Source organism: Mustelus asterias, chromosome 6, assembly GCF_964213995.1.
Source record: "Mustelus asterias chromosome 6, sMusAst1.hap1.1, whole genome shotgun sequence".
Taxonomy (NCBI): domain Eukaryota; kingdom Metazoa; phylum Chordata; class Chondrichthyes; order Carcharhiniformes; family Triakidae; genus Mustelus; species Mustelus asterias.
This window is the reverse complement of record NC_135806.1, coordinates 135,931,430-135,953,610: the sequence shown is the minus strand read 5'-3', so window position 1 is coordinate 135,953,610 and position 22,181 is coordinate 135,931,430.

The following is a 22,181-nucleotide window of genomic DNA, read 5'->3' as shown; positions in this document are numbered from 1 at the left end:
GCACCCACCCAGGCAAGTGGGGAATATTCCATCACACTCCTGACTTGTGTCTTGTAGATGGCGGGGGTCAGGAGGTGAGTTACTCACCACAGAATTCCCAACCCTTGATTGCACCTAGATAACAAAGACACTTACGTCAGACGCCTATTTATCGACTACCGTTCAGCTTTCAACACCATTATTCCCACAAAACTCATCTCCAAACTCCATGGCCTGGGGCTCAGCTCCTCCATATTCGACTGGATCTTAGACTTCCTAACTCACAGACCACAATCAGTAAGGATCGGCAACAACAACACCTCCACGATCACCCTCAACACCGGTGCCGCACAAGGCTGTGTTTTCAGCACCCTAATAGACTCCTTGTACACCTGACTGTGCGGTCAAATTCCCCTCCAACTCCATTTTCAAGTTTGCTGATGACACCATCGTAGTGGGTTGGAGCTCAAACAATGATGAGAATGAATACAGAAATAAGATAGGGAATCTGGTGAACTGGTGCGGCAACAATAATCTCTCTCCCTCAATGTCAACAAAATGAAGGAGCTAGTCATCGACTTTAGAAAGCATAATGGAGGACATGCCCCTGTCTATACCAATGGGGATGAAGTAAAAATGGTCGAGAGCTTCAAATTTTTAGGTGTCCAGATCACCAACAACCTGTCCTGGTCCCCCCATGCGGATGCTATAGTTAAGAAAGCCCACCAACGCCTCTACTTTCTCAGAAGACTAAGGAAATTTGTCATGTCTGCTACGACTCTCACCAATTTTTAAAGATGCGTCATAGAAAGCATTCTTTCTGGTTGTATCACAGCTTGGCATGGCTCCTGCTCTGCCCAAGACTGTAAGAAACTACAAAGAGTGTGAATGAAGCCCAGTCCATCACGCAAACCAGCCTCCCATCCATTGACTCTGTCTACACTTCCCGCTGCCTTGGAAAAACAGCCGGCATAATTAAGGACCCCACGCACCCCAGACATTCTCTCTTCCACCTTCTTCCATCGGGAAAAAGATACAAAAGTCTGAGGTCACGTACCAACTGACTCAAGAACAGCTTCTTCCCTGCTGTCATCAGACTTTTGAATGGACCTTCCTTGCATTAAGTTGATCTTTCTCTGCACCCGAGCTATGACTGTAACACTACATTCTGCACTCTCTCCTTTCCTTCTCTATGAACGGTATGCTTTGTCTGTACAGCGTGCAAGAAACAATACTTTTCACTGTATACTAATACATGTGACAATAATAAATCAAATCAAATCAAATGAACAGAAAGAAGCCAGATGAAATTCAATGCAGGGAAGTGTGAAGTGATTCAGTTTAGCAGGAAGAGACAAGGTGCAGGAATACGGGGAGCTGGGGGTGTAAGTATATAAATCATTGAAGGTGGCAGGATAGGCTGAAAGTGTGTTTAACAAAGCATGTGTCATCCTGGGTTTTAGTAGTGGGCCCATAGAATATAGAAGCAAGGCAGCCATGTTAAACCTGTCTTAAACACTGGTTTGACCTCAACTGGAGTACTGCATCCAGTTCCGAGCACCATACCTTCAGAAGGATTTCTTTTATTTGTTCGGGGATGTGGGCATCACTAGCTGGGCCAGCATTTATTGCCCATCCCTAATTACCCTTAGGGGCAATTTCAGAGGGCATTTAAGAGTCGACCACATTGCTGTGGCTCTGGAATCACATGTAGGCCAGACCGGGTAAAGACGGCAGATTTCCTTCCCTAAAGGGCATTAGTGAACCAGGTGGGTTTTTTCCGACACTCGACAATTAAACTTTTAATGCTAGATTTTTTATTGAATTCAAATTTCAACATCTGCCGTGCTGGGATTCGAACCCGGGTCCCCAGAGCATTACCCTGGGTCTCTGGATTACGAATCCAGTGACAATGCCACTGTGCCAATCAGAGAGAGCAAACAAGCGGGAGAAAAGCGGCAAACAAGAGTTAGATGAGTGAAGAGAAAGCTCCGTAGACATGGAAACATAAGAAACTGGAACAGTAGGCCGTTTGGCCCCTCAAGCCTGCTCCACCATTCAATAAGATCAACTCCCATCCCTAGTTGCCCTTGAGAAGGTGGTGGTGAGCTGCCTTCTTGAATTGCTGCAGTCCAGGTGGTTCGTCCAGTTTCATTTCTTTTTTGAGACTTTGTAGCGATTGTTACAACTGAGTGGTTTGCTCGGCCATTTCAGAGGGCAGTTGAGAGTCAACCTCATTGTTGTGGCTCTGGGGTTACATGTAGACCAGACCAGGTAAGGATGGCAGATTTCCTTCCCTAAAGGACATTAGTGAACCAGATGGGTTTTTTCTGACAATCAAAGAACAAAGAACAAAGAAAGTTACAGCACAGGAACAGGCCCTTCGGCCCTCCAAGCCTGCACCAGCCATGCTGCCCGAGTGAATTAAAACCCCCTCCCCTTCCGGGGTCCATATCCCTCCATTCCCATCCTATTCATGTATTTGTCCCTTAAGATGCCCCTTAAAAGTCACTACCATATCCGCTTCCACTACCTCCCCCCGGCAACGGGTTCCAGGCACCCACCACAATCTGTGTAAAAAACGTGCCTCGTATATCTCCTTTAAACCTTGCCCCTCGCACCTTAAACTTATGCCCCCTAGTAATTGACTCTTCCACCCTGGGAAAAAGCTTCTGACTATCCACTCTGTCCATGCCCCTCATAATCTTGTAGACTTCTATCAGGTCGCTCCTCAACCTCCGTCATTCCAGTGAGAACAAACCAAGTTTCTCCAACCTCTCCTCATAGCTAATGCCGGTGCTGGACCGGGGTAAACACAGTAAGAGTTTTAACAACACCAGGTTAAAGTCCAACAGGTTTATTTGGTTTCTTGACAAATGGCATTTGCTACCAAATAAACCTGGTGGACTTTAACCTGGTGTTGTTAAAACTCTTTCTATGACCGAGCCAGTTCTGTATCTATCTTGCCAGCTCACCTCTGATCCCGCGACTTCACTTTCTGCACCAGCCTGCCATGAGGGACCTTGTCAAAGGCCTTACTGAAGTCCATGTAGACAACATCCACTGCCCTACCCTCATCAATCATCTTCGTCACTTCCTCGAAAAACTCGATCAAGTTAGTGAGACACGACTTCCCCTTCACAAAACCATGTTGCCTCTCACTAATACGTCCACTTATTTCCAAATGGGAGTAAATCCTGTCTCGAAGGATCCACTCCAATAATTTCCCTACCACTGATGTAAAGCTCACTGGCCTGTAATTATCTACATTATCCTTGCTACCTTTCTTAAACAAAGGAACAACATTGACTATTCTCCAATTCTCTGAGACCTCCCCTGTAGCCAGTGAGGATACAAAGATTTCTCTCAAGGCCCCAGCAATGGTTTTATGGTCATCAGTCGATTCTAAATTCCAGATATTTTATGGAATTCAAGTTCCATCTGCCATGGCAGGATTTGAACCCTGGTCCCCAAAACATTATCTGGGTTTCTGGAATAATAGTCGAGTGATAATACCACTAGGCCATCAACTCTCCCTTCCTTCTCACTTTCAGCTTTGGCTGCTGGTTAGTTAGGAGGTGTTTGGACCTCAGGCTGGATACAGTGTTCTGTCTCTCCCTGGTCTTTTGGGAAGCAGTTCTGACTTCCAGCTGGTCTATGTGTTTGTCAAGAAAGCTGCAGAATCCAACAAGTAAACATGAGCATAAGAGCTTCCGGTGCTAATCCCAAAAAAGGTGTTTGATTATAAGTTTGGTTGGAACAGTCCATTTAGTTGTTAAGCTTCAGACAATATCATGGTTTTTATTTTCTTCTTTGTAATTGGTAAAAGTTTTTGCTAATTTTCTTACTATACATGTTAACTATATTCTTAAATAAATTTGGTTTGATAAAAGCTCCCTAGTGGGTCATTTGAATCATACCTGAAGTGAAACATCTCACGCTGAACCGAGCCAAATTCAAAGTGCAAAACTTACAGTCCAGGCTGACTTCATAAAACACTTGGATTATAACAGATGGGATTTTCCAGAACCGCCCATGGCCGGGATCATCCAGTTGCGCCAAAAGTCAATGGGCCTGTGGCCTTCGCGCCACATCAAACCCCGCGGTGCCGCCTATCATGGTGGAGCCAGAACAATGCGGCCTTCTTCTGCCTTCTTGGAGATGAATGGAATAGACCCCCATGAGGCTATTTTAAAGGGGAACAGGGGAATGTTTCCCCTACGCCCTGGCCAACATTTGACCCTCAGCCCAGATCAATAAAAACAGATTACCTAGTCATTACATTACGGGTTTGTTGGATTTTGCTGTGCGTGAATTTGCTGCCTTGTGTCCCTGTACTCGAACAGCAACTGCACTTCAACAAGCACTTCATCAGATGCAAAACTCTTTGAGACATTCTGAAGCTGAGGCTTTGTGAAATGCAATTATTTAATCTTTAGAATCGAAAAATGTATCCCCACACTGAGTAGAAACAACAGTCACAGCAGCGTATTGTCAGGAGCAATAAAGAAAGCAATTTCGAAACAGGTAAGAGCGCTTTACTTTTGTAATTATTTCAAGGAGGAAGAAAGAAGAGACGGACTGCATCAGTGTGAAGATATGTCAAAATGTACAACAATAGCCAATAGTGATATAACAAGGCCATCCTGGAAGAAGCAGCAGCTGTATGGGAGATAAGGTCCATACGATCTTCATTCGCCGGAGTTTCAATTGAAGATGAAATCAATTTTTGTTTTGTTTAGTGGAGGTAATAAGCACAGTCCTGTGCCAAAGCCCTATGGTAGCCTAGCAACCCAGGGACTGCAGGATCAAATCCCATCCCTGGATACAAAGCAATATTAAAAGCAGCAAAAGTAGCTAGAGTCTATTATCAAGCATTTCATAACTCGGCATTTGGAAGGCAGTGGTATAATCAGACAAAGTCAGCATGGATTTACAAAAGGGAAATCATGCTTGATGAATCTATTGGAATTCTTTGAGGATGTAACTAGTAGAGTTGACCGAGGAGAACCAGTGGATGTGGTTTATTTAGACTTTCAGAAGGCTTTCGACAAGGTCTCATAAAACAGGTTAAAGTTAAAGGGGATTGTAGGTAATAACTTGAAATGGATAGAAAGCTGGTTAGCAGATAGGAAGCAAAGAGTTGGCATAAATGGGTCTTTTTCTGATTGGCAGTCAGTGTCTAGTGGGGTACCGCAGGGATCTGTGCTAGATCCCCAACTGTTCACATTATATATTAATGATTTGGAAGAGGGAACTGAATGCATTATCTCTAAGTTTGTAGATGATACAAAGTTGGGTGGGAGGGTGAGTTGTGAGGAGGATGCAGAGATGCTTCAGTGTGATTTGGACAGGCTGAGTGTGTGGGCATCTGCATGACAGACGCAGCGTAATGTGGATAAATGTGAGGTTATCCACTTTGGTAGTAGTAATAGGAAGACAGATTATTACTTGAATGGGTATAAATTAATAAAGGTGGACACTCAGCGAGACCTTGGTGTCCTCCTGCATCAGTCGCTGAAAGTAAGTGCGCAGGTACAGCAGGTAGTAAAGAAAGGAAATGGTATGCTGGCCTTCATATGGAGTGGGTCTATTTATCATAGCCAATCCACCTAATCTGCATCTTCAGACTGTGGGAGGAAACTGGAGCACCCGGAGGAAACCCACGCAGACACGGAGAGAATGTGCAGACTCCGCACAGACAGTGACCCAAGCCGGGAATCGAACCCAGGTCCCTGGAGCTGCGAGACAGCAGTGCTAACCACTGCACCACCGTGCCGCCCATAGTTGGTACTCAAACTGTTTGGCTGTGTGACGAATGAACCTTCCTTGGCCATCAAGCCCTGGGTGGAAGTTAAACTCAGAGCTTCAGGCTTAGGGGCAGGGAAGCTACCCACAAAACCATCTTGAATTCAAAAGTCTCAGATCTCAGATCTCCACAGCAGAGTAAATGTGGCCAAACCAGCGTCCAAGTGTAAGTTTAATATAATTTTTGAATTCAAGATGGTTCTCAGATCACCACACAATAAAGAGAAATAGATGCAGGAAGGGGTGAGTGGCTGATGGGATTGAAATGCAGTGCATTTCTGGACAATAACAACCATAAGACCTAGGAGCAGAAGTAGGCCATTCAGCCCATCGAGTCTGCTCCGCCACTCAATGAGATCATAAATCTCAACTCCACTTTCCCACCTTATCCCCTTCATTCTCTTAGTGATTAAAAACCTGTCTCAAGGTCGGAAAAGCTGGGGATCTTTTCTGTCGAAAAGGGAAGGCCAATGGATCACCTGAAACCCTTTAGAATTATGAAGGGGTTTGAGACGAGGCTGCACGGTGGCACGATGGTTAGCACTGCAGCCTCACAGGACCAGGGAACTGGGTTCGATTCCGGCCTCAGGTGACTGTTTGTGTGGAGTTTGCACATTCTCCCCATGTCTGCGTGGGTTTCCTCTGGGTGCTCCGGTTTCCTCCCACAGTCCAAAAATGTGCAGGCTAGGTTGATTGGCCATACTAAATTGCCCCTTAGTGTCAGGGGAATTAGGAGTGTAAATGTGTGGGGTGATGGGGATAGGGCCTGGGTGGGATTGTTGTCAGTGCTGACTCGATGGGCCAAATGGCCTCCTTCTGCACTGTAGGAATTCTATGATTCTATGAAATGATTGATGCAGAAGATCTTTCGATTTGTGATGTGAGAATAAACTTCTTCACACAGCGAGTCTGGAATACACTGCCTGGAAGTGTGTTGGAGGCAGATTCAATCGAGGCATTCCAGGAGGGATTAAATGAATACTGGAATAGAAAAATGTGCAGAGGTACAGGGAACAGGCAGGGGAATAGCACTTAGTCATCACGCTCACTTGGAGAGCCGGTACACACAAGATGGGCCAAATGGCCTCCTTCTGCTCCATAACAATTCTGTGATACTGTGATCATGGGGGAGACCGGAATTTGGGACTACATAAAAAAGCAGTCACCAATAAAGCTTTCAGAGAAACCTCTTTACCCAGAGAGCGGTGAGGACGTGGAACTTGCTTTTGTACAGGGAAGGTAAAGTTAAAGTTTATTTACCAGTCACAAGTAGGCTTACATTAACACTGCAATGAAGTGACTGTGAAAATCCCCGAGTCACCACACTCCAGCGTCTGTTCAGGTACACTGAAGGAGAATTTAGCACGGCCAATGCATCTAACCAGCACGTCTTTGGGCTGTGGGAGGAAGCCGGAGCGCCCGGAGCAAACCTACACAGACACCCACAGGGGAGAACGTGCAGACTCTCCGGGACCCAAGCCGGGAATGGAAACCAGGTTGCTGGCGCTGTGAGGTAGCAGTGCTGATTACTGTGCCACCTTGCCACCCATAACAGATAAGGTAACAGATGACAGCAGCGAACTAGATAAACACATGAGGGAGAAAGGAACCTCATAACATTGGATGAAGAGGGTGGTGTGAAACATAAACACAAGTATAGTGCGGTTATGTTAGTTGGCTGCTTTCTATGAGGTGGAGATGCCGGCGTTGGACTGGGGTGGGCACAGTAAGAAGTCTCACAATAGCAGGTTAAAGTCCAAAAGGTTTATTTGGTAGCACGAGCTTTCGGAGCGCTGCTCCTGCATCAGATGAGTGATGAAGGAGCAGTGCTCCGAAAGCTCGTGCTACTAAATAAACCTTTTGGACTTGAACCTGGTGTTGTGAGACTTCTTACGGCTGCTTTCCATGGTATATGTATGATGTGTTACAGCTCACCCAGGGATCCTGGCTTGCTGTGGCAACAAGCATGTTGCATTCTGGGGCTCCGGATAGTGTTGGTCAAGTTTCCAACAACCTTTCCAACACATTGCTGCCCTGGAATCCCTCCTGCTCTTATTCCCACCTACTATTGGTGTGCATTCGAAGGATTTGCAAGGTGGTGATTAACCTGTTTGGCCACATTACAAATGTGTGGCATGGTGGCACAGTGGTTAGCACTGCTGCCTCACAGCGCCAGGGACCTGGGTTTGATTCCCGGCTTGGGTCACTGTCTGTGCGGAGTTCACACATTCTCCCTGTGTCTGCGCGGGTTTCCTCTGGGACCTCCGGTTTCCTCCCACAGTCCGAAAGACGTGCTGGTTAGGTGCATTGGCCATGCTAAATTCTCCCTCACTGTACCCGAACAGGTGCCGGAGTGTGGCGACTAGAGGATTTTTACAGTAACTTCATTGCAATGTTAATTTAAGCTTATTTGTGACACTAATAAATAAACTTCTTACAAACACACTTTTCTTGACCAGCAAGTCCTGGAGTGGGACGTGAACCCAGAACTTCTGGCTCAGAAGCAGGGACACTAACCCACTGCGTCTCTAGATTTCCTCACAAAGAACAAAGAAAATTACAGCACAGGAACAGGCCCTTCGGCCCTCCAAGCCTGCACCGACCATGCTGCCTGTCCGAACTAAAACCCCCTACCCTTCCGGGGACCATATCCCTCTGTTCCCATCCGATTCTTATATTTGTCAAGATGCCCCTGAAAAGTCACCATCGTATCCACTTCCACAGCCCCCCCCGGCAATGAGTTCCAGGCACCCACCACAAAAAAACCTGCCTCTAAACCTTGCCCTTAAACCTTATGCCCCCTAGTAATTGACTCTTCAACCCTCGGAAAAAGCTTCTGACTCTGTCCATGCCCCTCATAATCTTGTAGACTTCTAGCAGATCGCCCCTTAACCGACGTCGTTCCAGTGAGAACAAACCAAGTTTCTCCAACCTCTCCTCATAGCTAATGCCCTCCATACCAGGCAACATCCTGGTAAATCTTTTTTGTACCCTCTCCAAAGCCACATCCTTCTGGCGATCAGAATTGAATACTATATTCCAAGTGTGGCCTAACTAACGTTCTATAAAGCTGCAACTTGACAATTTTTAAACCCAATGCCCCGGCTGATGAAGGCAAGCATGCTGTATGCCTTCTTGACTATCTTTTCCACCTGCGTTGCCAATTTCAGCGACCTGTGTACCTGTACACCCAGATCCCTCTGCCTATCAATACTCTTAAGGGTTCTGCCTTTTATTGTATATTTCGATCTGTATTAGACCTTCCAAAATGCATTACCTCACATTTGTCCGGATTAAACTCCATCTGCCATCTCTCCAAGTCTCCAACCGATTCTTATCCTGCTGTATCCTCTGATGGTCCTCATCGCTATCTGCAAATCTATCAACCTTTATGTCGTCCACAAACTTATTAATCAAACCAGTTACATTTTCCTCCAAATCATTTGTATATATTACAAACAGCAAAGGTCCCAGCTCTGATCCCTGAGGAACGCCACTTGTCACAACCCTCTATTCAGAAATGCACCCTTCCACTGCTACCCTCTGTCTTCTATGACCGAGCCAGTTTTGTATCCACCTTGCCAGCTCACCTCTGATCCCATGCGACTTCACCTTCTGCACCAGTCTGCCATGAGGGACCTTGTCAAAGGCCTTACTGAAGCCCACATAGACAACACCCACTGCCCTACCCTCATCAATCATCTTCGTCACTTCCTCGAAAAACTCGATCAAGTTGGTGAGACACGACCTCCCCTTCACAAAACCATGTTGCCTCTCACTAATACGTCCACTTATTTCCAAGTGGGAATAAATCCTGTCTCCAAGAATCCTCTCCAATAATTTCCCTCCCACTCACGTAAGGCTCACCTTCCATCCTTCCCACTCACTATACAACAATGAAGACAATTCATAAACCAACAGTAAATATTTAATCCTCAATCATATCACTAAAAGAGACTACCTGGTTCAAGGTTCAAGGTAAGGGGGTGTTAGAGTTCTCTTGGGTATCAGCAATCTAAAGGCACTCAGTCGACTCATTACACAAACAGCGCTGGACACCATGCATCCCATGCAAGCTCTTTAATCACTTGTGCACAAGGAGAACTCTCCACGGCCAACGCGGGATGACCGGAGCGGTTCTGAGGTTACAGAGAAACAGCTCAGCAGGTTATAGTCAATTACAGCAAATCAGGAACAAGAGATTTTTCACATCTTTCATTGACATGCATATTTACCAATTAAATCCCGACCTTTCGCCCTTTCTTATTCGATAAAAAATTGACTTCTGCTAATCCTTCATTTGCATATCCTCATATCTCGCCTTTGGCGTTTGTTATGGAAAAAATCTGGTTTTGTTCACCCTCTGGTGAAGGCCGAAAAAGGAAAATGTTATGGGGGCCTGTGAATAAATAGCAGAGACTGATTCCCTCAGGGTCAGTAAGCTGACAAACATTTCCCACTGCTGTACAGAGAAAGCATGAGTTTTTAATTTGAACACTTTACATCCGCACAATTTAACTTCCCAACTATGAAACTTCAATCAGAACATTTTAACTTCCACAGAGGGAAAGGTTCAGTGGAGATGTGTGGGGGAAGCCTTTTACACAGAGGGTGGGGGAGGTGCCTGGAATGCACTGCCCAGTGAGGGGGTTGAGGCAGATACGTTAGCGACATTTAAGACTTACCTGGATAGACACATAAACAGGTGGGGAATAGAGGGAGACAGGCAGTTGGTCTAGATAGGACAACATGATCAGGACAAGCTTGGAGGGCCGAAGGGCCTATTTCTGTGCTGTACTGTTCTTTGCTGCCCTACTGTACTGTACTGCCCTACTGGGCGGCACGGTAGCACAGTGGTTAGCACTGTTGCTTCACAGCTCCAGGGACCTGGGTTCGAATCCTGGCTTGGGTCACTGTCTGTGTGGAGTTTGCACATTCTCCCTGTGTCTGCGTGGGTTTCCGCCAGGTGCTCCGGTTTCCAGTCCAAAGATGTGCGGGCTAGGTTGATTGGCCATTCTAAATATTGCCCTTAATGTCCCGGGATGCATAGGTTAGAGGGATTAGTGGATAAATATGAGAGGATATGGGGATAGGGCCTGAGTGGGATTGTGGTTGGTGCAGACTCGATGGGCCGAATGGCCTCTTTCTGCACTGTAGGATTCTATGATTGTTCTGGTCTCTATCACTTTGTCGTTTATGGGAGCTTGCTGTGTGACAATTGGCTGCTGTGTTTCCTATGTTACCACGGTGATCACACTTCAGAATTAATTTTTGTTTTTTTTTCATATTTCCAGCATCCGTAGGGTTTTGCTTTCATCAACAATACTTAATTGGTTGTAAAGAGCTTTGGAACATCCTGAGGCTGGGAAAGGTACTCTGGAAAGGCAAAGTTTTCCTTTTCACTCCCCCCAGTATTCCCCCCAGTATTCCCCCGATAACAATATTCCCCCCAACAGTTAGCGATCTACTATCTGTACACAAGGCAATCATAGAATCTCTACAGTGCGGAAAGAGGCCATTCAGCCCATCGAGTCTGCACTGACCACAATTCCACCCAGGCCTTATTCCCATAACCCCATATATTTACCCTGTTAATCCCCCTGACACGAAGGGAGAATTTAGCATGGCCAATGCACCTAACCAACATGTCTTTCAGACTGTGGGAGGAAACCGGAGCACCCGGAGGAAACCCACGCAGACATGGGGAGAATGTGCAACCTCCACACAGACAGTGACCCAAGCCGGGAATCGAACCCGGGTCCCTGGTGCTGTGAGGCAACAGTGCTAACCACTGTGCCACCGTGCCACCCCTAAATGGCTGTGGAGAACTGGGAAGTGCTCAGTGGAAAACTCTATCCTCTCATCTTCTCTCATCTTGCTTGTCACATCATGGAATTATTCACTAACCGCAGGAATTAATCAGCATTAACTAGTCTGCAAAAGTCTCTCCGAATACATCAGTAATTTGCATTGATATAGTGGCTTTAATGTCATAAAGCATCCCAGAACCCTTCAAAGGAACATTAATTTGATATCAAGACACACATCAGGAGGTTTTAGGAGAGAGGAGGCAGTGGCGTAGTGGTGTTGCCACTGGACTAACAATCTAGAGACCCAGGGCAATGCTCGGAGGACGCAGGCTCGAATCCCACCATGGCAGGTGGTGAAATATGAATTCAATAAAAATCTGGAATTAGAAGTCAAATGATGACTATGAAATCATTGTCAATTGTTGGAAAAACCCATCTGGTTCATTAATGCCCTTTAGGGAAGGAAATCTGCCTTCCTTATAGACTATTAATTCAGAATCTCAGCTAATGTCCTGGGGACCCGGGTTCGAATCTCACCACAGCAGATGGTGGAATCTGAATTCAATACAAAAAATCTGGAATTAACAATCTACTGATGACCATGAAGCTTATTGTCGGAAAAACCTATCTGGTTCACTAATGTCCTTTAGGGAAGGAAATCCTTACCTGGTCTGGTCTACATGTGTCTCCAGAGCCACAGCCACTGCCCTCTGAAATGGCCAAGCAAGCCAATCGGTTCAAGGGTAATTAGAGATTGGCAATAAATGCTGGCATAGCCAGTGACGCCCACATCCCATGAATGAATTTTAAAAATGACTAAACGCTTGGCCAAAGAAGGCTATGGGAGCCATAGGTCCAAAGTTAGAGTCATAGGAGTTTACAGCATGGAAACAGGCCCTTCCATAGCGACCAGTTTTTACCACTAAGCTAATCCCAATTGCCCGCATTTGGCCCATATCCCTCTATACCCATCTTACCCATGTAACTGTCCAAATGCTTTTTAAAAGACAAAGTTGTACCCGCCTCTACTACGACCTCTGGCAGCTCGTTCCAGATACTCACCACCCTCTGTGTGAAAGAATTGCCCCTCTGGACACTTTTGTATCTCTCCCCTCTCACCTTAAACCTATGCCCTCTAGTTTTAGACTTCCCTACCTTTGGGAAAAGATATTGACTATCTAGCTGATCGGCGCCCCTCATTATTTTATAGACCTCTATAAGGTCACCCCTTCGCCTCCTACGCTCCAGAGAACAAAGTCCCAGTCTATCCGGCCCCTCCTTGTAACTCAAACCATCAAGTCCCAGTTCCTCCTCTGCCTGTGATGGAGAGTGTTCCCGATTTATAGCAATGCTATTACCTTACCCCTTCCATGCAGAAGAGCTGGACTTGGACTCCATGCCAGACATGAGCACCGGCTCTGAACGCTGGATTGGTTTCCAGGGGGCGATTCATATCTGATAGGTGAATCGTTCCTTTTGAAAGGGTAGGTGAGGTTCTTTAATATACTGTCGCTTGGGTGCCAGGAGCTCCTGTGGCGCAATGGGTAGCACCCCTACCTCTGGATTCAATTAAGTCCCACTCTGAGACTTGATGGCCATGGAAGAGGAGTTAATAACTCATCCAAACAGCTCTATCATCAGCCTGTAAATTTTTCCCAATGTGGCAGGTGGTAAGAGTGGGAGGGTTTCCTGGTCTGTCATAGAATCATGGAATCCCTACAGTGCAGAAGGAGGCAATTCGGCCCATCGAGTCTACACTGACCACAATCCCACCCAGACCCTATCCCCATAACCCCGTGCATTTTCCCTAGCTAATCCCCCTGACATTAAGGGGCAATTTAGCACGGCCAATCCACCTAACCCGCACATCTTTCAGACTGTGGGAGGAAACCGGAGCACCCGGAGGAAACCCACGCAGACACGGGGATAACGTGCAAACTCCACACAGACAGTGACCCAAGCTGGGAATCAAACGCGGTTGCTGCCACTGTGAGGCATCAGTGCTAACCACTGTGCCACCGTGTCACCCCATACTGTCATACTGCAGAAGGCTGTGCAAAGCACTGGAGCATTTTGCCCAAGCGATAATCGTGGACCCATCAAATGAAGACCTGAGAAACATGCTGGGAAAATTCAGCAGGTCTGGCAGCATCTGTGGAGAGAGAGGGAGAGAGAGACAAAGATTTTGATTTGATTTGATTTATTATTGTCATGCGTATTGGGATGCAGTGAAAAGTATTGTTTCTTGCGCGCTATACAGACAAAGCATACTGTTCATAGAGCAGGAAAGGAGAGGGTGCAGAATGTAGTGTTACAGTCATAGCTAGGGTGTAGAGAAAGATCAACTTAATGCAAGGTAGGTCTATTCAAAAGTCTGATTGCAGCAGGGAAGAAGCTGTTCTTGAGTTGGTTGGTACGTGACCCCAGACTTTTGTTTTTCCCGAAGGAAGAAGGTGGAAGAGAGAATGTCCAGGAAGCATGGGGTCCTTAATTATGCTGGCTGCTTTGCCGAGGCAGTGTGAAGTGTAGACAGAGTCAATGGATGGGATGCTGGTTTGAGTGATGGATTGGGCTGCATTCACGACCTTTTGTAGTTCCTTGCGGTCTCGGGCAGAGCAGGAGCCATACCAAGCTGTGATACAACCAGAAAGAATGCTTTCTATGTTGCATCTGTAAAGGTTGGTGAGAATCGTAGCTGACATGCCAAATTTCCTTAGTCTTCTGAGAAAGTAGGGGCACTGATGGGCTTTCTTAAGTATAGTGTCAGCATGGGGGGACCAGGACAGGTTGTTGGTGATCTGGACACCCAGAAACTTGAAGCTCTCGACTCTTCCTACTTCGTCCCCGTTATTTCCGATTTCCAACATTTGTAGTATTTGGCTTTTATTGAATGGAAATCCATGGTCACCAACAGCCTCTGAAGGCAGGGTATGTGAAAGGGGACAGAGCAGGGAGCCACGCCAGAGGAAGACAACAGTAGCAGCTTCCAGAAGCTCAAGGTGCGAGACTCGATTTAGGGAACTGAAAAAACACAATGGGCAACTGGAATCTTCTGGAAACTCAGTGATGCCTTTCGACCCACCGGAAGGAAAGGGTACGGTCACCAGGCGATGATGTTCAACACTGAAGAAATCCTGGCCGGAATTCTCCGACCTCGCCCGTGGCTGGGATTCTCCCGTCCCACTGCAGTGAACGGAGTTTCGGCTGAGCGGCAAATTCTCCGTTCTCACTGGCGTGTAAGAGCAGAGAGTTCCGGAAGATTCCAGCCCCTATAACTCAGTGAATTGCTGTGATCTGGAGAAACCCAAGGGTGATGCCCGCAGTGGCTTTCAGGAGGGAATTGGGTAACGGGAAGGGGTTGGAACGCTGTAGGGAAAGGAAGCGGGTATGGCGAATTATTGGATTTCTCTCTCAAAGATGCAGCAGAGGTGCGATGGGACGAATGGCCTCATTCTGCACACGTCTAATTCAGTGATTCAAATTGGAATCCCTTAATAAAACTGCACACTTTGTACCTTCAGTGGGAGGTATTATCATCTGATACACGTTATATCCTCTCCCCCACCTCCAGGTTTGAGTTGTGTGAAGTGGAAAATAAAAGATATGCTTTCAGTGATGACAGCTTAATGATCGTCAGATAATTCCCATTTTCCTCTGTCATTGTCGACACTATAATTACAGCTCAATGTTATTAAGCTGTCACACTGTAGCGCCAGTTTTACTTTTACACACTGCCTTGCTCACACTCGAAGCCTCGCTAAAGAAAAACGCAGCTTCACCTCCCGCTCTTCACAAAGCCGTGACCATCTGCTCCCGGATTTCGTCAAAGTGCAGACACCCCCGCCCCCTTCAGACTGAAAAGGGGGCCCAGTCCCACATGGGAGGGGGGGGAGGTGGTGAGAGGGGATCCCAATCAACATGGGGGAGCGGGGTGAGAGGGGGTCCCAATACACATGGGGGTGGTCAGAGGGGGTGCCATCTCCATATGGGGGGTGAGAGGCAGTCCAAACTCTACATGGGGGTGGTGAGAGGGGGTCCCAGCTCCATATGGCGGCGTGGTGAGAGGGGGTGCCATCTCCATATGGTAGGGGGCAAAAGAGGGTCCAAATTCCACATGGGAGGATGATGAGAGGAAGTCCCAACTCCACATGGGCACGGGGGTGGCGAGGCTCTAGGTGGCATTTGACTAGTGACAGACAATTACAGAGGATACCACCAGTGGGTCCACCTTCCAATTAAGGATGGTGAACAGTCTCCCAGAGCTGGCAGCTGATAAGAGGGCTGGCATGGCTCAGGTGGCCAACACTGAGGCTGCAGAGTAAAGAACCAGGTGTTGCCATGGTGAGGTGCAATCTTTTTTAATTCATTTCTGGGACACGGGCATCGCTGACTGGCCAGCATTTATTGCCCATCTCTAATTGCCCTTGGAGGGCAGCTGAGAGGCAACCACATTGCTGTGGCTCTGGAGTCACATGTTGGCCAGACCGGGTAAGGACGGCAGATTTCCTTCCCTAAAGGACATTAGTGAACCAGATGGGTTTTTCCGACAATCGACAATGTTTCATCGTCATCAGTAGATTCTTAATTCCAGATTATTTTTATTGAATTCAAATTCATAGAATCATAGAATCCCTACAGTGCAGAAGGAGGCCATTCGGCCCATCGAGTCTGCACCGATCACAATCCCACCCAGGCCCTACCCCCACATATTTTACCCGCTAATCCCTCTAACCTACGCATCTCAGGACTCTAAGGGGCAATTTTTAACCTGGCCAATCAACCTAACCCGCACATCTTTGGACTGTGGGAGGAAACCGGAGCACCCGGAGGAAACCCACGCAGACACGAGGAGAATGTGCAAACTCCACACAGACAGTGACCCGAGCCGGGAATCGAACCCGGGACCCTGGAGCTGTGAAGCAGCAGTGCTAACCACTGTGCTACCGTGCCGCCCATTCCACCATCTGCCGTGACAGGGTTCGAACCCAGGTCCCCAGAACATTAGCTGATTTTCTGGATTAATATAAGGGGAGGTAATAATACCACTAGACCATCGCCTCCCCTTCACTAGGCTCTTGAGGGATTAAATGTTGTTAAGAGAACTGGCACCAAATAAAGGGGCCAAAACCTTCTGTGGTGCAATGACTCTCATTGGACTCACCACACTGCCCAGACACTGGACTGAAACCTCAGGCTTAGATTTGTACTCGTGTCTCTGGGGCCAGATTTGAACCCTTTGACCTGCTGTCCCAGAGGTGAACGGGCTTCGGAGTGAGAGCCATCGAGAAGGTGATAAAACAGGTGAGGGAATGAAAGCTGTGCTTCGCTTTGCTGCTTTTCCTTGTAGATGGCACTGGTGGTTCCATCAGATCCACACAATTGAGAAGGAGTTAGCCTCGAGGGGAATAGCAGTAACCTGATTCGCTTTCTCAAACCATGCAGAGTGCACTGTGTTACAGAAGCTTTCAGAGCTCGACAGCAATGTCAGGAGGATCAGAGGGCCGGACAGAATTAATCACAAGGGCTGGTAGAGACAAGAGTTTGCGACGTTTGTTGCAGATACACACAAGGGGAGATGATAAGGCAGCCTCTGTGAACACTGGTTTCACCTTCCTCCTCTGATACAATAGCTGCAGACTGCTTTCAGAACAATAGGAGCACTTGCAACAGAGTGGCTCGATTGACAGAAAGCTAAGGATCTGCACTGCAGCATCGCTGCGATTCCTTTTAGCATTTGGCACTGACTCAGCTGTCACACTCAGGCTAGCTACAAGGCTTCTCTGCATCAGATCTTGGCGCTCCTCCATCTTCTGGACCCTTAATTGCATCTCCAGTTTCCATCACTGCCTCAGCCTGAGCTCTCATCCCTTTCACAAAGCCCGCTGCCTCTCAAAGCCCCCCCCTATCAAAAGATGCTCATTATAACCCACCTCTTCGACCAGGTTTCTGATTCCCCGTCCAAACATCTCCTGAGGCGGCTCCACACAATCTTTTTTTTCTCCCCGATGGTCTTCAAGGTGCTATATAAATGCAGGTTATTGCTGTGGACACCAGCTGAGCCACAGGAATGATGTAGGACAATCTTTTTTTTCCTGATGGTTTTCAGGGTGCTATATAAATGCAGGTCATTGCTGTAGGCACCAGTTGAGCCGCAGGGAATGATGTAGGACAATGGGGCATGGGTGAGCCTTCGACAAGTTAGGGCTCTTCAGGTCTGAGTCGAGATTCCACTCAGGGGGATCTTGTTTAAAGGTTTGTCCTCTGGACCTGGGAAATGCTGGCGAGAATGAGAGTTGTTGCCCAGTGTGGGTTGTCCTTGGGATGTTACAATGGGCATCCTCTTCAAACGCTTTAAACTTCTGGTGATGGCACTCCCATGGTGGTGTCAGGCAGGGACTTTGGAGGCCTTGAGTCAGCGGCCCTGAAGGAATGGTGATATGTGTGCAAGCCGCTGAAACACACGGAAAAGGATCAAGAAAATATATCAGGAACGCCAACCTCATTAGCAGGACAGGAGGTTGCGCGATCAGGTTTGTGAAGGAGTGGCATATGCCCGGACAGTGACCTGGCACTGCCCCCCCTGCACCTTGGCATTCGCCTCAGCAGTGCCAACCTGGCAGTGCCAACCTGGCACCGTCAACCTGGCAGTGTCAACGTAATAATAGATACCCTATCTAATATTTATCCCTCAACTAATATTGCTCCCAAGTCATGATTCTTGTTGCTGTTTTTGGGAGCTTGCTGTGCACAAAGTGGTTGCCAAACTGCCTAATTACAAAATGACTACATTTCAAAAGAACTTCATTGGCTGTTGCATTTTCTTACACTGAAGCAATAGCTGGAGGGAGTCGTTATCCACAAAAGCAGAAACAAGCACAGATTTCAAAAGGAAATTGGAAAGGGGCATGGATACAGCAGGCAGGAGAGAAGGCAAATGATGTGTTGGCTTTCATAGCAAGAGGATTTGAGCATAGGGATGGGGATGTTTTGCTGCAATTGTATAGGGCGTTGGTGAGGCCACACCTGGAGCATTGTGTGCAGTTTTGGTGTCCTTATCTGAGGAAGGATGTCCTTGCTATAGAGGGAGTACAGCGAAAGTTTGCCAGGCTGATTCCTGGGATGGCGGGTCTGTCATATGAGGAGAGACTAAGTCGTTTAGGATTCTATTCACTGGAGTTTAGAAGAGTGAGAGGGGATCTCATAGAAACTTATAAAATTCTAACAAGGTTCGACAGGGTAAATTCAGAAAGAATGTTCCTGATGGTGGGGAAATCCAGAACTAGGGGGTCATAGTTTGAGGATAAGGGTTAAACTTTTTAGGACTGAGGTGAGGAGAGTGAGGGGGATCCCTGAGTCTGATCAGTCTGCGGGGCAACTCGGTGGCGGGAGGCCTGTGGGGTACCTGAAAATTATAATTTATAATTATTTACGAACCTCTCAAGAGGATGCCCATTTAGCCTTGTGTTTCCATTTGTCCCACTTTAGCTGGGAGTCTGCGGGGGATTGTGGTCTCCCGGCTGCGCTGTTTGTAACTCAAGGCAGTCCACATGGTTTTGTCAAACCCAGTATTCCAGTTATTGTGGCACGAACCAATCCGAGTCCTGCCAGTCTCCCCACTCCATTCTCACAACCCTTCATCAACAATCGCATGGATGCACTATCAGAGCCAATGGAGATTGCCTGAGAGAGCAACTGGGGGAGAGAGCGAGAGAGGGAGAGACAGACAGACTGGGAGAGAGAGAGAGACAGACTGGGAGAGAGAGAGACAGACAGACTGGGGGGGAGAGAGAGAGAGACAGGCTGGGAAAGAGAGAGAGAGAAACAAACTGGGGAGAGAGAGAGAGAGAGACAGACAGACTGACAGACTGGGAGAGAGAGAGACGAGGAGAGAGTGAGAGAGAGAGAGAGGGAGACAAACGGGGAGAGAGAGAGAGACAGGCTGGGAGAGGGAAAAAGAGAGAGACAGACTGGGAGACAGAGAGAGAGAGACAGACTGGGAGAGAGAGAGACTGGAGGAGAGAGAGAGAGAGAGGGACAGACTGGAGGAGAGAGAGAGAGAGACAGACTGGGGAGAGAGAGAGAGAAAGAGAGAGAAAATCACCAACTGAGGGAGAGAGATAGAAAAACGTTCGGGGTGTGGGTCGGGGGGTTGGGGGGGGGGGAGCGTGAGGTGAGAGAGATATACTGGGGGAAGGAGAGAGAAAGTAGCACAAAGCAGAGTGCTATGATATTGGGCAGAATTTTCCTAAATGCCAAAAATAACGGAGTGATCCACAACAGGCAGGGCGAGGTGGGAAAATCGAAGCCATTGTATATGTGCCAATGCAGATAATGGCATGTACCTGCAAGAAGGGGAATAGAGACATCACCTGGTCTGGAGGATATAAGATATAACCTTCATGTTCACCATTGCCTGAAATCCCTACTGCAGACATTCACTGCTGTCTGTGACTCTGTGTCAGTGAGACTTCATGTATACCTAATAAATCAGGCATATGGTCAAGTCATTAACCTATGAAAATTATTGGACCTGATAGGCCAACACCTGTGCAGTGCTGAGTATATTGAAGTTTATGTATTAGTGTCACAAGTAGGTTTACATTAACACTGCAATGAAGTTACTGTGAAAATCCCCAAGTCGCCACACTCCGGCAACTGTTCGGATGCACTGAGGGAGAATTTAGCACGGCCAATCCACCGAGCCAGCACGTCTTTCAGAATGTGGGAGGAAACCGGAGCACCCGGAGGAAAGCCACACAGACACGGGGAGAACATGCAAAGTCCACACAGACAGCGATCCAAGCCGGGACTCGAACCCGGGTCCCTGGTGCTGTGAGGCAGCAGTGCTAACCACTGTGCCACCGTAACAAATTTCATGCAATTGCGTTCAACCAGTACCCTCATCAGTCTCAATATCATGCTTAGCGTAGGTGGCCTCGAGACAGATCCCTTGAGATCCATCAAAACCTTTAACTGAGACTGTGGCAGTGGACTGGAAGAGAGCATGACAGACAGAGAGAGAGAAAACAAACTGACAAGGTGGCCAAACACAAACTGGGAGAGAGAGAGAGAGAAAGTCAGACTGGCGAGAAAGAGTCCAAATTGGCTCTTGATGCGCGTTATCATACACGAGGCTTGATGCTCAGGAAATAAAGGCTTTTATTTGCTGTAACGAAGCAGTTAACAATTATATACACGATCCCAGACTGAGGGGTCCCAGCCAGAGCAGGGACCTTTATACCTCTCCCAGGAGGTGGAGCCCGACTGGGATGTACCACAACACTACAATACAAAGGTGTAACAACCCCACCCTAACCCCAACAGCAACAAGTAGCACAACCCATCCCTAACCCAAAAGCAACATATATACATACTTGTAGTACTGGCCAGACCCTGGCTCAGTACTATCCAGTGGGAACCAACGATGGTTCACCACATTCACCCCTCCTTTGAGAACAAAGGCCGGCGGGATACAAAAACAGAATAATTTGTCATCAGTCTATAAGTTCAGACGGTCAGGGGGACCGCACCGTCGTTGTGACCTCCTCAATACCGGCGGTGACACCGGAGTAGGCACTTGCGGTGGCGTTCTCCCCAAGGCGACGTCCAGCTGTTCCTCCACAGACTCACAGGCCGGTTGACCCTGAGGTGACGGTAGTCCATGGAGTCCCGACACGCCCTGAAGTGGCGACCATCCTCTGGACTCAGGCAAGCTGTACACGGGAGTAAAAGGGTTAAGTAATGGTCCCGATGCTGCCCGCGCCGTGTCCGGGGGAGAAACAAGAGTTCAGGGGTTTGTAACAGGGGGTATGGGAGCGACAGGGGTTGCTACGTCCCCTGCTGGCGCCAGGTCTCGGATCGAGACCGTGTCCTCTCGCCCGTCAGGGTATGCCACATAGGCATACTGAGTGTTGGCGTGGAGGAGATGGACCTGTTCGACCAACGGGTCGGACTTGCGGGCCCTTACATGTCGGGAGGACGGGTCCTGAGTACGTCAACCAAGACGGTAATGAGGTCCCCGAGGAAGACTTCCGAGGGAATGAAAACATCCTCTCATGGGGAGTAGCATTGGTTGCCGTACACAGGAGTGAGCGAATAGAATGGAGCGCATCAGGGAGCACCTCTTGCCAACGGGAGACTGGAAGGCTTTTTGACTTCAACGCCAGTAAGACAGCCTTCCAGACTGTAGCATTCTCACGTTCCACCTGTCCGTTACCCCATGGGTTGTAGCTCGTGGTCCTACTAGAGGCAATCCCGTATGAGAGCAGGAATTGCCTCAAGTCATTGCTCATGAACGACGAGCCCCTGTCGCTGTGAATGCAGCCGGGGTACCCGAACAGGGTAAAGAGATCACGGAATGCCTTGATAACCGTGGCAGCGGATGTATCAGAGCAGGGAACAACAAAAGGGAACCTAGAGTACTCGTCAATGATGTTGAGGAAGTACACATTCCGATCTGTTGAGGGAAGGGGGCCCTTAAAATCGACACTCAGTCTCTCGAAGGGACGAGTGGCCTTGACTAAATGTGCCCGGTCAGGTCGGTAAAAGTGCGGTTTGCATTCCGCGCAAACCCGACAGCTTCTT